The following is an 11,592-nucleotide window of genomic DNA, read 5'->3' as shown; positions in this document are numbered from 1 at the left end:
TAGAATTCAGAATGTCGAGCATTGTTATTTTACAAACTTTACTTGATAAATAAGGTATGTGACAATCTTCATGCCGCTTTGGGTTTCCAGTGTCATAAATCATGTAGGGCAGCTGCATACCAGGGGTTGACATTTACATTAGCAAAAACAATAATAAATTAATAGTGCCACATGCTAATTCCCGTGCCGTTACTCAATTATTCAAGGCCAATTCCTATTTGGACGGAGATCTACAGTTTGGACACATAAAGACAGCCCAGATTAAGGCACATATTTAAGTTACTCAATTACATTTCTGGGATATAAATAATGGTCCAGATTGATCTACATATTTAAGATTTTTAATCTATATTTTAGGCTTACAAAGAAGGGTCCAGATTAATTCACATATTAATTTTACCTAAGACAATCAATTTAGACTTTTAATGTGCATTGGTAACTCATTTATATGGGAGTTATTCCTCCCATTTAATGTCAAATCGTTTTTTTTAATTCTATTTTAAATGCCCTTTAACTTAGCTCTTAACTTAAACCCTTTATAATCAAATTCCTTTCATATTGTCAGATGTTCATCCTTTGCATAACTACATTCTCAAGGTATGATTCGCTATTGCTTTGGTTGATTGAGATAATTGTTGTTAGCTTTTCCCTTTAATTTTTTGTTTAACATCAATAGATTTATGGAGTTTGATTTCTCTTTGTTTCTTTTTCATTAATATTGTATTTACGTTATCTCAATTTTGTTTTTTCATCTGCACTCAAAAGATACTGATCATATATGATTGTCATCTATTCATTTTTATTCTAATGTTAGTTTTTTTTTTTTGTTTTTTAATACCATACCATTTAATTTCTCTTTGTTTCTATTTTTTATTTTCTGTGGACAAAAAAAATTTCCAACCAGACATTGAATTTTTCAGGACAAAATCAGAGGATTTACATGGAGTGAAAATCAGTGACGAAGAAAACGATGGTTTCATTGTTATGCCCTTAACTTGGGTCGGTAAAAAACATTTTTTAACTGTATTGCTACTGTTGTTGGAGAGTTGAAACTCTTAGTTGGATTAGAGTCGTGTACATGTTGGTATCAAATGGATTAAAGTTTCTTGATTATATTTGTTATTCTTCTAAAGTTCGGACAATGGTGTTTTTCTATTTGGACGGAGATCTACAGTTTGGACACGTAAAAGACGGTCCAGATTAAGAAACAAATATAAGTTATTCAGTTACATTTCTGACATATAAAGAATGGTCTAGATTGAGCTACATATTTAAGATTTTCAATCTATATTTTAGTCTTATAAAGAACGGTCCAGATTAATTCACATATTGATTTTACCTAAGATAATGAATATAGACTTTTGATGTGCATTGGTCACTCATTTATTTGGGAGTTATTCCTCCCATTTAATGTCAGACCGTTTCTTTCATTCTAATTTAAATTCCCTTTAACTTAGCTCTTAACTTAATCCCTTTTAAAATTAGATTCTTTTGTCAGATGTTTATCCTTTGCATAACTCTATTCTCAAGGTATGATTCACTATTGTTTTGGTTGATTGAGATAATTGTTGTTAGCTTTTCCCTTTAATTTTTTGTTTAACATCAATGGATTCATGAAGTTTTTTTTTCTCTATTTGGACGGAGATCTACAGTTTGGACACATAAAAGACGGCCCAGATTAAGACACAAATACAAGTAATTCAGTTACATTTCTGGCATATAAAAAATGGTCCAGCTTGAGCTACATATTTAAGATTTTCAATCTATATATTTTAGGCTTATAAAGAAAGGTCTAGATTAACTCACATATTAATTTTACCTATGATAATGAATATAGACTTTTAATGTGCATTGGTCACTCATTTATTGGGAGTTATTCTTCCCATTTAATGTCAAACCTTTTCGTTTATTCTAATTTAAATGCCCTTAACTTAATCCTTTTTAAAATCAAATTCCTTTGTCACATGTTTATCCTTTGCATAACTCTATTCTCAAGGTATGATTCACTATTGTTTTGGTTGATTGAGATAATTGTTGTTAGCTTTTCCCTTTAATTTTTTGTTTAACCTCAATGGATTCATGAAGTTTGATTTCTCTTTATTTCTTTTCATTAATATTGTATTTGTTATCTTAATTTTGTTTTTTTTATTTGCAGTCAAATGATACTGATCAGATATGATTGCCATCTGTTCATTTTTATTCTTATGTTAGTGTTTTTTTAATACCATACCATTTAATTTTTCTTTGTTTCTATTTTTTATTTTCTATAGACAAGAAATTGTCCAATTAGACTTTGACATTTTCAGGCCAAAAACAGAGGATTTACACGGAGTGAAAATGAATGACGAAGAAAATGATGGTTTCATTGTTATTGCTAATGTTGTTGGGGAGTTCAAACTCTTAGTTGGATTAGATTCGTGTAAATTTTGGTATCAAATGGAATAAAGTTTCTTGATTATATTTATTATTCTTCTGATTCTTTGTATCATGTGATCACCTTGAAATTACATCACTTCATATTTATAAACCTTTTGATGGTTTACAAAGTGAGTATTTGTGTATCTTAAATTCTTCATGCATTGTCAAATAATGGATGTATGCAGTTGACATCAAAAAATGGTTAGCAGACCATCTTCTAATTTCGGGTGATTGTTTTTAATCAATGAAGAAAGCGGCTTAGGGAGCAATACAGTGATGCAAAATGTCTTTTTGTGGGATGCGTCATTATACCTATATGTTTGGGCTACACAAATTTCCATTCCATGTATTTTATCATTGATGCAGATGATTTTTTTTTGGTATTCCAGATAGGTACAAGTCTAATTTTTGCTAGAAGATGTGGTTCATATGCACATATGTGATTGCCATGACAAAATTGTCGAGTTTTCTAAAGACTATCTTGGTTTAAGAGAGCTTAGTGCATAGGAACCCATCTAGATCTTGCATCTAAAGATACCATGACTAATACTTGATCAATCACGTACCTATATTTTATTCTAAGCATATCATTTAATACTTATCTAGCTAAACTCTTATAAATATCTTACACTTAGTAGAAGTAGATTCGGGAATATTTTAATATTCAGTTGTAATGTCATGTTCATTTTGTGCTAGCAATTACAAAATTATGATTTTTTTAGGTCTGTTATGTACTCTTGGGTCTTATATCTTGGTGTAATATCAGTTCCATTTGCAACTTTTCATACCATTGGTATTTAGACTGAGTCTCTTATTCACTTTTAGGTCTCAAACGCATATGCTGACAAAGAACGACTCTCCTACACATGTATCATTTATCGATTCATGTATTAAAAGGGGAGATTTCTTATGTATGAATCTGCCACTTTATTTAATGTGAGTCTTTCACTATTTAGTAAGACAATAAATTTGTGTTATTAATTTTCAAGGAAAAGCATACTGGACATATGATGTATGCAATTTCATCACGCGCATCACTTCTCACCGCTAAGAAAGATTCAATTCGATTCATATTACTAATATCCAAGGGAATGACGTAGGATTCAATGTTTTACATTTTTATATTTATTCTTTTTGTGTATTTTTTGCTAGGTGTTTTTCAGATGTTAGTTTAAACCATAAATGTATACTCCTTATAAGGAGGCTTCATAGTATAGTGTAACATCTCCCAAACATGTTTAATGCAAATTACATGTTTAATGGCCGTAAAATGACCGGCGTAAATTATATTAACCAACGGATTAGTTTTTTTTACCACAGGTTCGAGTATTACAAATGTGTAACCAGGCCAATTATACATTGATACAAGAACACAATCAATATTGGTTTATGAAAACAATCAGCGGTTCCAAGAATTAATGCAAATATAACACTTTTTAGGGATACGAAAGAAGAGTTCTCAACTCTGATTCAACTTTTCAAAATTTCGAAAATAAATTTCACTAAACTTATTTTTAGCACAAAATGACAATCAATTTAAATAATATACAACCTAACACCAAAAACAATTCATAGCCCCGTGCCGTTACGGCGCGGGTCATATCCTAGTCTATATTATAAGAGACAATGGTGTTTTCTCAATGGACGGTGATCTACAGTTTGGACACATAAAAGACGGTCCAGATCGAGCCATTAGTATGTTCTCTATATGTACGACAATGGTGTTTTCCCAAATGGACGGTGATCTACAATTTGGACACATAAAAGACGGTCCAGATCGATCCATTAGTATGTTCTCTATACGTACGATAATCTACATTTTAGATGCATAAAACCCGTCCAGATTGAGCTACTAATATGTGTTTTTTCAACTAGACGAACATTTATCGGAGATTTATTATTCTACTTCATTGTGAAACCGTTTTTTTCCAATCGTAATAATGAAACGCCTTTACCCTAATCCCTTCCATAACCGAAACAAGTCCCGGTTGTCGTTCTATTGCACAACTATGTTAATCCCAGGTATTAGTCATTCTTATTTAGTTGATTGTGAATATTGTTTTGTTTTTCCCCGATTTATTGTTCTGTCTCACTGGGTTCAATCAGTAATTTACTTTTTATTAGTTTTGTTAAGATTCAATCAGTTTTGATTATTTTGATTTGAAGAGTTAGTTAGTTTTGGTTCTGTAACATGTTTAGAAGATTCTTTACAAGAGATAATTTTTAAATCTTTCCCAAGTAAAATCCATTTCTAATGTTTTGAATCAGATTGGGTTTTAACTGATCTTCATTATGTTGTATTAACCTTTAAAGCAGATCTCTTCACATTTTACACTGTTTGGTGATTTTATGAAATGAGGATATCTTAGATTTCAATTTAATATAATAGACATCTTTTTAAAAAAAATTTAAATTGATAATTGTCATGGAGAAAGGTTTTCCGTATATGTAATTCTTCCTTGCCTTGCATGTGATAGTTTAGCTGATGACAGTTCCCTGCATTTGATTGTGCATTGAGGCGTTTGCTAATTAAAGCTTTCTAAAGAGGAATATATATATATATATATATTGGATCAACCTAAAGAGGAATAGCTTTGAACTAATATCTTATTTATGTATATTGGATCTTTCTTTCTGTTTAAGCTTCCGAACAAATGGATTTAAGTCTTTGTTTGTGTCATGTAACCTTTCATTTGCTTACCAACAAATAAAAGATCGTGCAAATTATGAAACTGGTTCAACTGTATATTTCTCACACGATATAAACTGAAGGTTCACTTTGGTGTGTACCATCTAGATTTGCAATCAGAAGTACATGCTTGGACGGCTTAATAAAAGGAACATTACATTGGAAATATCCCGTTTTCTCTAGATGATAGAGGAAATTATGCTCCTAAGCAGCAAAGGGAGTATGCTCTACCACATGATATTTGCATTTGTGTGCTTTGTTTTGGTAGAAATGGCATAAGCTTTTCAAGTGATTGTTCACTTTTCATGCATCTTCTTTTTGTTGCTCTTAAATCTTCTGTACCCAATTTTTATGCAGATTCAATTGTCACCTGTAATGCTATTTTTAGTTTTATGCAAATTTTATTGTCACAAGTTATTAAATTTGTATAGTTTAGCATTCTACTTTACAGTTTCCAAGGGGGTGGCCACCTTGGCAAGAGTCCATGGACTCATTTTTTGGCCAAGTCTTTTGAGTTTCCAATAGCGACAACATCTGATAACGGTGAATTAATCATGACGCCGACTTCACTATACTTATCAGAAAAGGGCGGTCGAGGACAGATGGTAGGTGCATCTATTAGGAGCTCAAAACAGTGGAGAGGGATTAAAGTCACACGAGACTAAGAAATGATAATCCGGAAAATATTGAATTCGCTGAGTTCTTGCTACAGGTAAGTCCATTACAAGTGTCCATTACTACCTCAGATAAGTCAATTACATGTGTGCTAGGCACGCAAACCCAACGTTATATTGGTGGGTCGTACTTAAGGATACATCATCTGATCATCACTATAAATAATGTCCAAAATCTAAGCGTTATAGATATGGATGATGCTGTACTCATGATTTCACGCTTTCACAGTTTAATGAACGAAAATAATGTCCCACGGTTTGATGAATAAACATGCTATATGTGAAAAACTTCCATTTGGCAGGTTGGGCCAGACCCGAAGAATAAGGTTGAGTTGCCAAGTGCAATACAGAGAATAGCGATGCACATATTTGAAGGACTTGATTTCACAAATCTATCCGGGAACGGAGGAAAATAGATAGTTGACGACCAGCTAATTGATAGAAAGGATTATTTTGTCTCAGAGGAATTAATACGTTGCCGCAATGAATGAGATGATCCTCAAAATGTACAGAGGCCGTAACTACTCTTACCTAGCAGCAGATAAAATGGCAAAGAACTTTGAAAAGGGTCCGATAGGAAATACAGGGTGTCCAAGTGAGTGTTTGAATGCCATGAAACCACCCGGCGATGATTCTTCGGAATGTTGCACGGATGAATAGGATGTGAAACCTCAGAATAAGGGTAGAGTGATGTGCACCTCATGTACTATAAGCAACATTGACTCCATGGGGAATTCTCTTATTGATTGAGATCTTAACAGGAGATAAGCAGGGAGATTTTTTTTTCATTCCACGGGTATCATTGACATCATCGTCATCACCTCCAGATTTTACAGACACTGTAGATTCAATACAATGCACAGGCTCAAATGGTTTCTCCACAAAAACCTGCTACAACTGGCTTATAGAGAGAGCTAATACTCCATCATCTCAAGTTCCATATTCATGCATCTAGATTAAGAATGTTCCACCTAAAGTCCAAATATTTCTATGGTATGCAGCTCAAAATGCTATACCTACAACAAACAATCTAAATAGAAGAGGATGTAACATAAACAACCCAATCTGCTCATTATGCTCCATAGAAGATGAAATAGTAAGTCACTTATTAATACACTGCCCATTCTCAGTACAAATCTGGAATTATTTCTTAAATGGATATAATGTGAGATGAGCTCAAACTAGAGATATAACATCCCTTCTGCAAGCTTGGAAGTTCAGAAGAGGAAGAAATAGAAGCGAAAGATTTGGCCATTGATTGCTTTTGTCATTTCATGGGAGCTTTGGAACGAAAGAAACAGGAGAACCATAGCAGGTAAAAGACCCAGATCCTCAGCAACAATCATCAATGAAGTTAAAGAAACAATTTATAAATGGGGGGCAGCTGAAGGTTGGTTCAAATTTGACACTTTCAGGGATCTAATCACTCATTGGAAAGTAATTTTCGATTGCAGAGTGTAGAGTGTGTTAGAATATATATTGTTGTAATGTGAGTCATGTGGTAGGAGCTCTATCACATGTAACACTCCTTTTTCTTTAATACAAGCTTAATCTTTCTGCTAAAAAAAAAGACATCATCGTCATCAACCAGGAGGCAGTTCCCACTTCCCAGATAATGAAACAATAAACAAATCAATCACGGGGACAAAAAAATACCAACCCGGATTTTGGTGTAAAAAATGGATTGTATGGACTCTACTTTTGTTTTTGTTGGATTCGAAATTTGTGTATTGGCCTAACTATGGCTGCCTTATACTTCAAAGACTTTTGTTTTGATTTTGGTGTCATTAAACTTTAACAATTCATTAAGAAAATTATGTTGTCAAAGTATTATATCAATGACACAAGCAAATTTAGTTAGCAATTCGGGGTACGGAGACAAGTTCGAGATAACATACATACGTGAATTATACGGATTCGGATAAGTCGGATTCGGTCATAAAATCGGTCAACGGTTCGTTGTTCGATTGGTCGTTTAGATTCGCGAAAAATTCGCAGAATTACTGACTAGGGTTTACAATCTGACCTTACAGGAAGACAAAAAAAAAAAACACCACTCCAAGTCATGCGCTCGAAGGTACCGATAAAAACTCTAATACACTACTGATTGAAGACGTAAGACTACAACCGGTCTTGCATCAAAATTTCTAAACGTGAATATCCACTTATATCTGGCATCCTAGGAAATAATAAAAAATAGCGTAACCCTGAGTGGAGGTTAAGTTACATCCATTGAGACGCCTGTTAGCACGCTAGCTAATTAAGCAAGTACGGGAACAAACATTTAGGACATAGATTGATACCTTTCTTTCGTTTTGTCTTGGCAGGCTACCAAACAATTAACACAATGACACGTCCTAATTTGAGAAGCGAGTCATCTCAATAGGAACAAAAAACACGCTGAAGCAGGTATATGGGGGCGGAATTAATATGCAATGAACTCAGATACATTTAAGTATCTCGAAGTAACACATCGAAATGAGGACAAGAGAAGGATCCTATTCCCAGAGTTTAAATTTAGGCACCCGCTTGGAAGGACAAAACAGGAATGGGATGCAAGTATTACCCAACTGATAAAGAACGGATGGGAACACCGTGAAGAACGGAAGAACATATGTCACATGGAGGGTGTCGCAGTACCAATAGAGGAGAATGAGAGGATGATATTGGAATTTCGAAGGAAGATGGCGGCTAATCTAGACCAAGAGATTGGCGTCCGCCAATCCATCTTACTAATATAAAGAAAAGAGGGTTTTTTGTACCGTGGCCATCCTTAGTTACGGAACTACCCTCGTTGATCTCTACCATCGAAACTGTGCAACAGAGGATACAGATGTAACTTTACTTCGAATAGAAACCAGTTTTGTTTCGTCGTTCGTCTTTCGTCTCTTGTCTCCATCTCTTTTCTTTTCTTCTGAAAAACACCTCCACCGTGAAAGAAGAACAAATGCTACGGAAAATCAGTGTCTTAACATAAGACTTGAATATAGGTTCGTCTGCTTCTTCTCTAATTTCGACAATATATCAATCGCCGATTTTCAACTTATGATTTTGACCTAAATTTCGAATTTTGCTTTCCCTATTTCAGCAACCATTGCAATTGTTGTCCATTTCTCATTCTACGGAAATCTAAGACTTTAACATCAGAGGTTGGTCAAATTCCTAACTATAACCTAATTCATTTAGATTTGGGAATTCAAGTCACCGATTTTCAAATCATATAAATTGGGTACCAAAATTGAAATTCCGGTCAGACAACTGTGTTCTGTGATTCTTAATTCCGGTTTCCCTTCTCGGTAAATTTCAAATCAGATAAACCGAATTGTATTTGTGAATTTTATTTCTAAATTTGGGGTTTTATTTCGGTGGGTTCATCTTTAGGAATGATTAATGGGTTTGTTGTAGTTGTGAAATTATGATTTGTTTATGGGAGATGAAGGTAAACATTTCAGTTTTGTGTGATGTTTGCTGTATTGCAGGGAGGCTACAACAAGGGGTTAATGGAGTTTATTGTGAGTGATTGTGATGATTGAGATTCTATCTTTAAGGTATTGTGTTGTTGCAATTTCATAATACCTAAACGGATTGTTGGTAAAGAACTAAAATTTCGGGCAATTTTGTTTGGGATTTCTTAGTTTAAGGTGAAATTTAGGATTAGTAAAAACTAGAATACAATTTCAGATTTGATTTTGAACTGACCCAGACCCCAATTGGGTAAGATTGCACCTTAATCTTCCATCTCAAATGTACATATGTTTATGCTTAAAGTATTTATTATGTCAGTTCAGGAAATGTTATTTTAGATATTGATGTGGGATAAATTGAATTTAGTGGATGCGATTGTATTTCTAGATTAAACTGATTCGAAAAATTGATTAGTTGATCGCTGAAATGGGACGAATGTGTTACATCATTTGTTTTAAGTAGAATCTCCTGTCATTCGGTAGAATTCTGCTTATAAAGACTCTAAGCAAGACGAATGTGTTACATCATTTGTTTTAAGTAGAATCTCCTGTCATTCGGTAGAATTCCGCGTATAAAGACTCTAAGCAGTTTTGTTACTGTTTAAAACTCAAAGTTTTTGATATAGATCTTGTTTTAGATGTTATGTCCGTTTTATAAGTTTTCATGGCTTCTCGAAGAAGTCCGCCGCTTAAAAGTACAAAAATTACCAGAAACAAACTCAATAACATGCATTTATACTTCGACTATTAGATACTCACCTATATACTTTTGAGACAGTGTTCTGCTGGACAGCTTACATGCCTTATATGCCAATAACGAGGTTTTACATTGACATATTCGATGACTCTGGAGTTTGGACTTGAACTCACGTTAAAAGGGTTTATGAATCGTTTTCTACTTTTCTCAATAATATGATGCTATTTCGACGAAGCCAATCTGACATTGGTTAATAAATCTTGATATATGGTACAACGGTCCTTAAATTTGGCTTCAATTCTGTTAGTTACTTTGGAAATGTCAAATTTTGCAGGAACTGAATTTCACGGAGTAACAGATAAAATCCTTGGACGAACATACTGAAGTCCAAACTGATTTTTGTGCACCTTCAAGTGAATGCGAATCAGGTATGCAGAATTCCGGATAAGATTGAGGCAGACACTGATGTGACAAAACTCCCCCCTTGAAAACTCACATTTTTCACACAATTCCTTATATGGTCGAGATTTTCTATACTTCAACCATGGCAACCATACTTGCTCTATAGAGAGGGGCCAGGATTTTTAAGGAAGAAATCAGGTCTTATCAGGTTTATCTGTTATAAGAAATGCCAAGTGGAATTGAACCCATTGGTTTCGATTTAAGGTCCGTGTTGTATCTATTTTGGGGGGTTCTGCAATAGTCAGTTAGCTGTGTAACATTTAAAAGATTCTTAGGTTACATTGGTTAATTGATTGTCCACGGCGGAAATATAGCTGCGTACTATTGATCCAAAGAATAAAAAAGTCAAATTGATATGGAAAAATAAGGCAGGCGCATCGCGCATGCATGTTATATTAGTATGCAAAATAGAAAGATAGGAAATCTGCAAACTGCGAGAGAGAAAATCGTTCCTGGAAGTCATTCAGTGCATTTTTCTTGGGAGCAATTTGGGGTACACTACGACAATACATGCTTTAGATCACATACCAATGATACCATAGATCACATTTGATGAAAACCTATTATTATTATCTTTTGATAGCAAAAACTTAAAGATCATTAATCTTTTGATGTTTGTGATCTAATAGTAAACCACCTTTCTCAAGTTGACTCCAAAAAAATCATTCTTTACCCCTTGAGAGTATTTGTGCAAGGTCAATAGAAATGGAGGATATTTATAGCATTTCCAGTTTCAAAACTACAGTAACTAATTTTTTGGTCACATTCTTGGAAAAAATAATTTATGGCCATATTAAGGACTAAGATTTTCAGGGTCATATAAATAAATTCCTCAAACAATAATAATCAAAAACCCGTGCCGTTACGACACGGGTTATATCCTAGTATAAGATATGAGAAAATCAAGGGGTGATATAGTTTGGTTTATGGAAACCGAATATATTTATCCCAAAAATAAAAGATATCGATTATGAGATTATTATTACCTAAAGAACAGATTTGCACATCCTGCGTAGTTTTATGCCTCCTCACAAACAAAAATTGGGCAACAAGTGAGGATGCATTTTTAAACACAATCAGTGTGTGTTGAGGTGAGGATTAATCTCACCAGCGGTAACAAAGACATCCTTAAGATGATTTATAAACACAATAGATTGTGTTTCTTTGTGTTCTTTCTTTATCTTGTTA

General features: G+C 33.8%; 2 long non-coding RNA genes across 2 annotated transcripts; both read left to right on the top strand.

Annotated features, from left to right (window-relative positions):
* The first annotated feature begins 4,314 nt into the window (after positions 1-4,314).
* LOC113285776 lies at positions 4,315-7,283 on the top strand. The gene is made up of 3 exons (XR_003328932.1): positions 4,315-4,440; positions 5,216-5,819; positions 6,084-7,283. It is a non-coding gene; the product is annotated as an uncharacterized LOC113285776 (long non-coding RNA).
* Positions 7,284-8,623: 1,340 nt separating this feature from the next.
* On the top strand, positions 8,624-11,093 carry LOC113285775. The gene is made up of 4 exons (XR_003328931.1): positions 8,624-8,771; positions 8,870-8,930; positions 9,261-9,329; positions 10,277-11,093. It is a non-coding gene; the product is annotated as an uncharacterized LOC113285775 (long non-coding RNA).
* Positions 11,094-11,592: the final 499 nt, after the last annotated feature.

Source organism: Papaver somniferum, chromosome 6, assembly GCF_003573695.1.
Source record: "Papaver somniferum cultivar HN1 chromosome 6, ASM357369v1, whole genome shotgun sequence".
In the NCBI taxonomy this organism is placed as follows: domain Eukaryota; kingdom Viridiplantae; phylum Streptophyta; class Magnoliopsida; order Ranunculales; family Papaveraceae; genus Papaver; species Papaver somniferum.
Note: the sequence above shows the minus strand (reverse complement) of the source record. Positions and strands in the feature narration are given on the sequence as shown.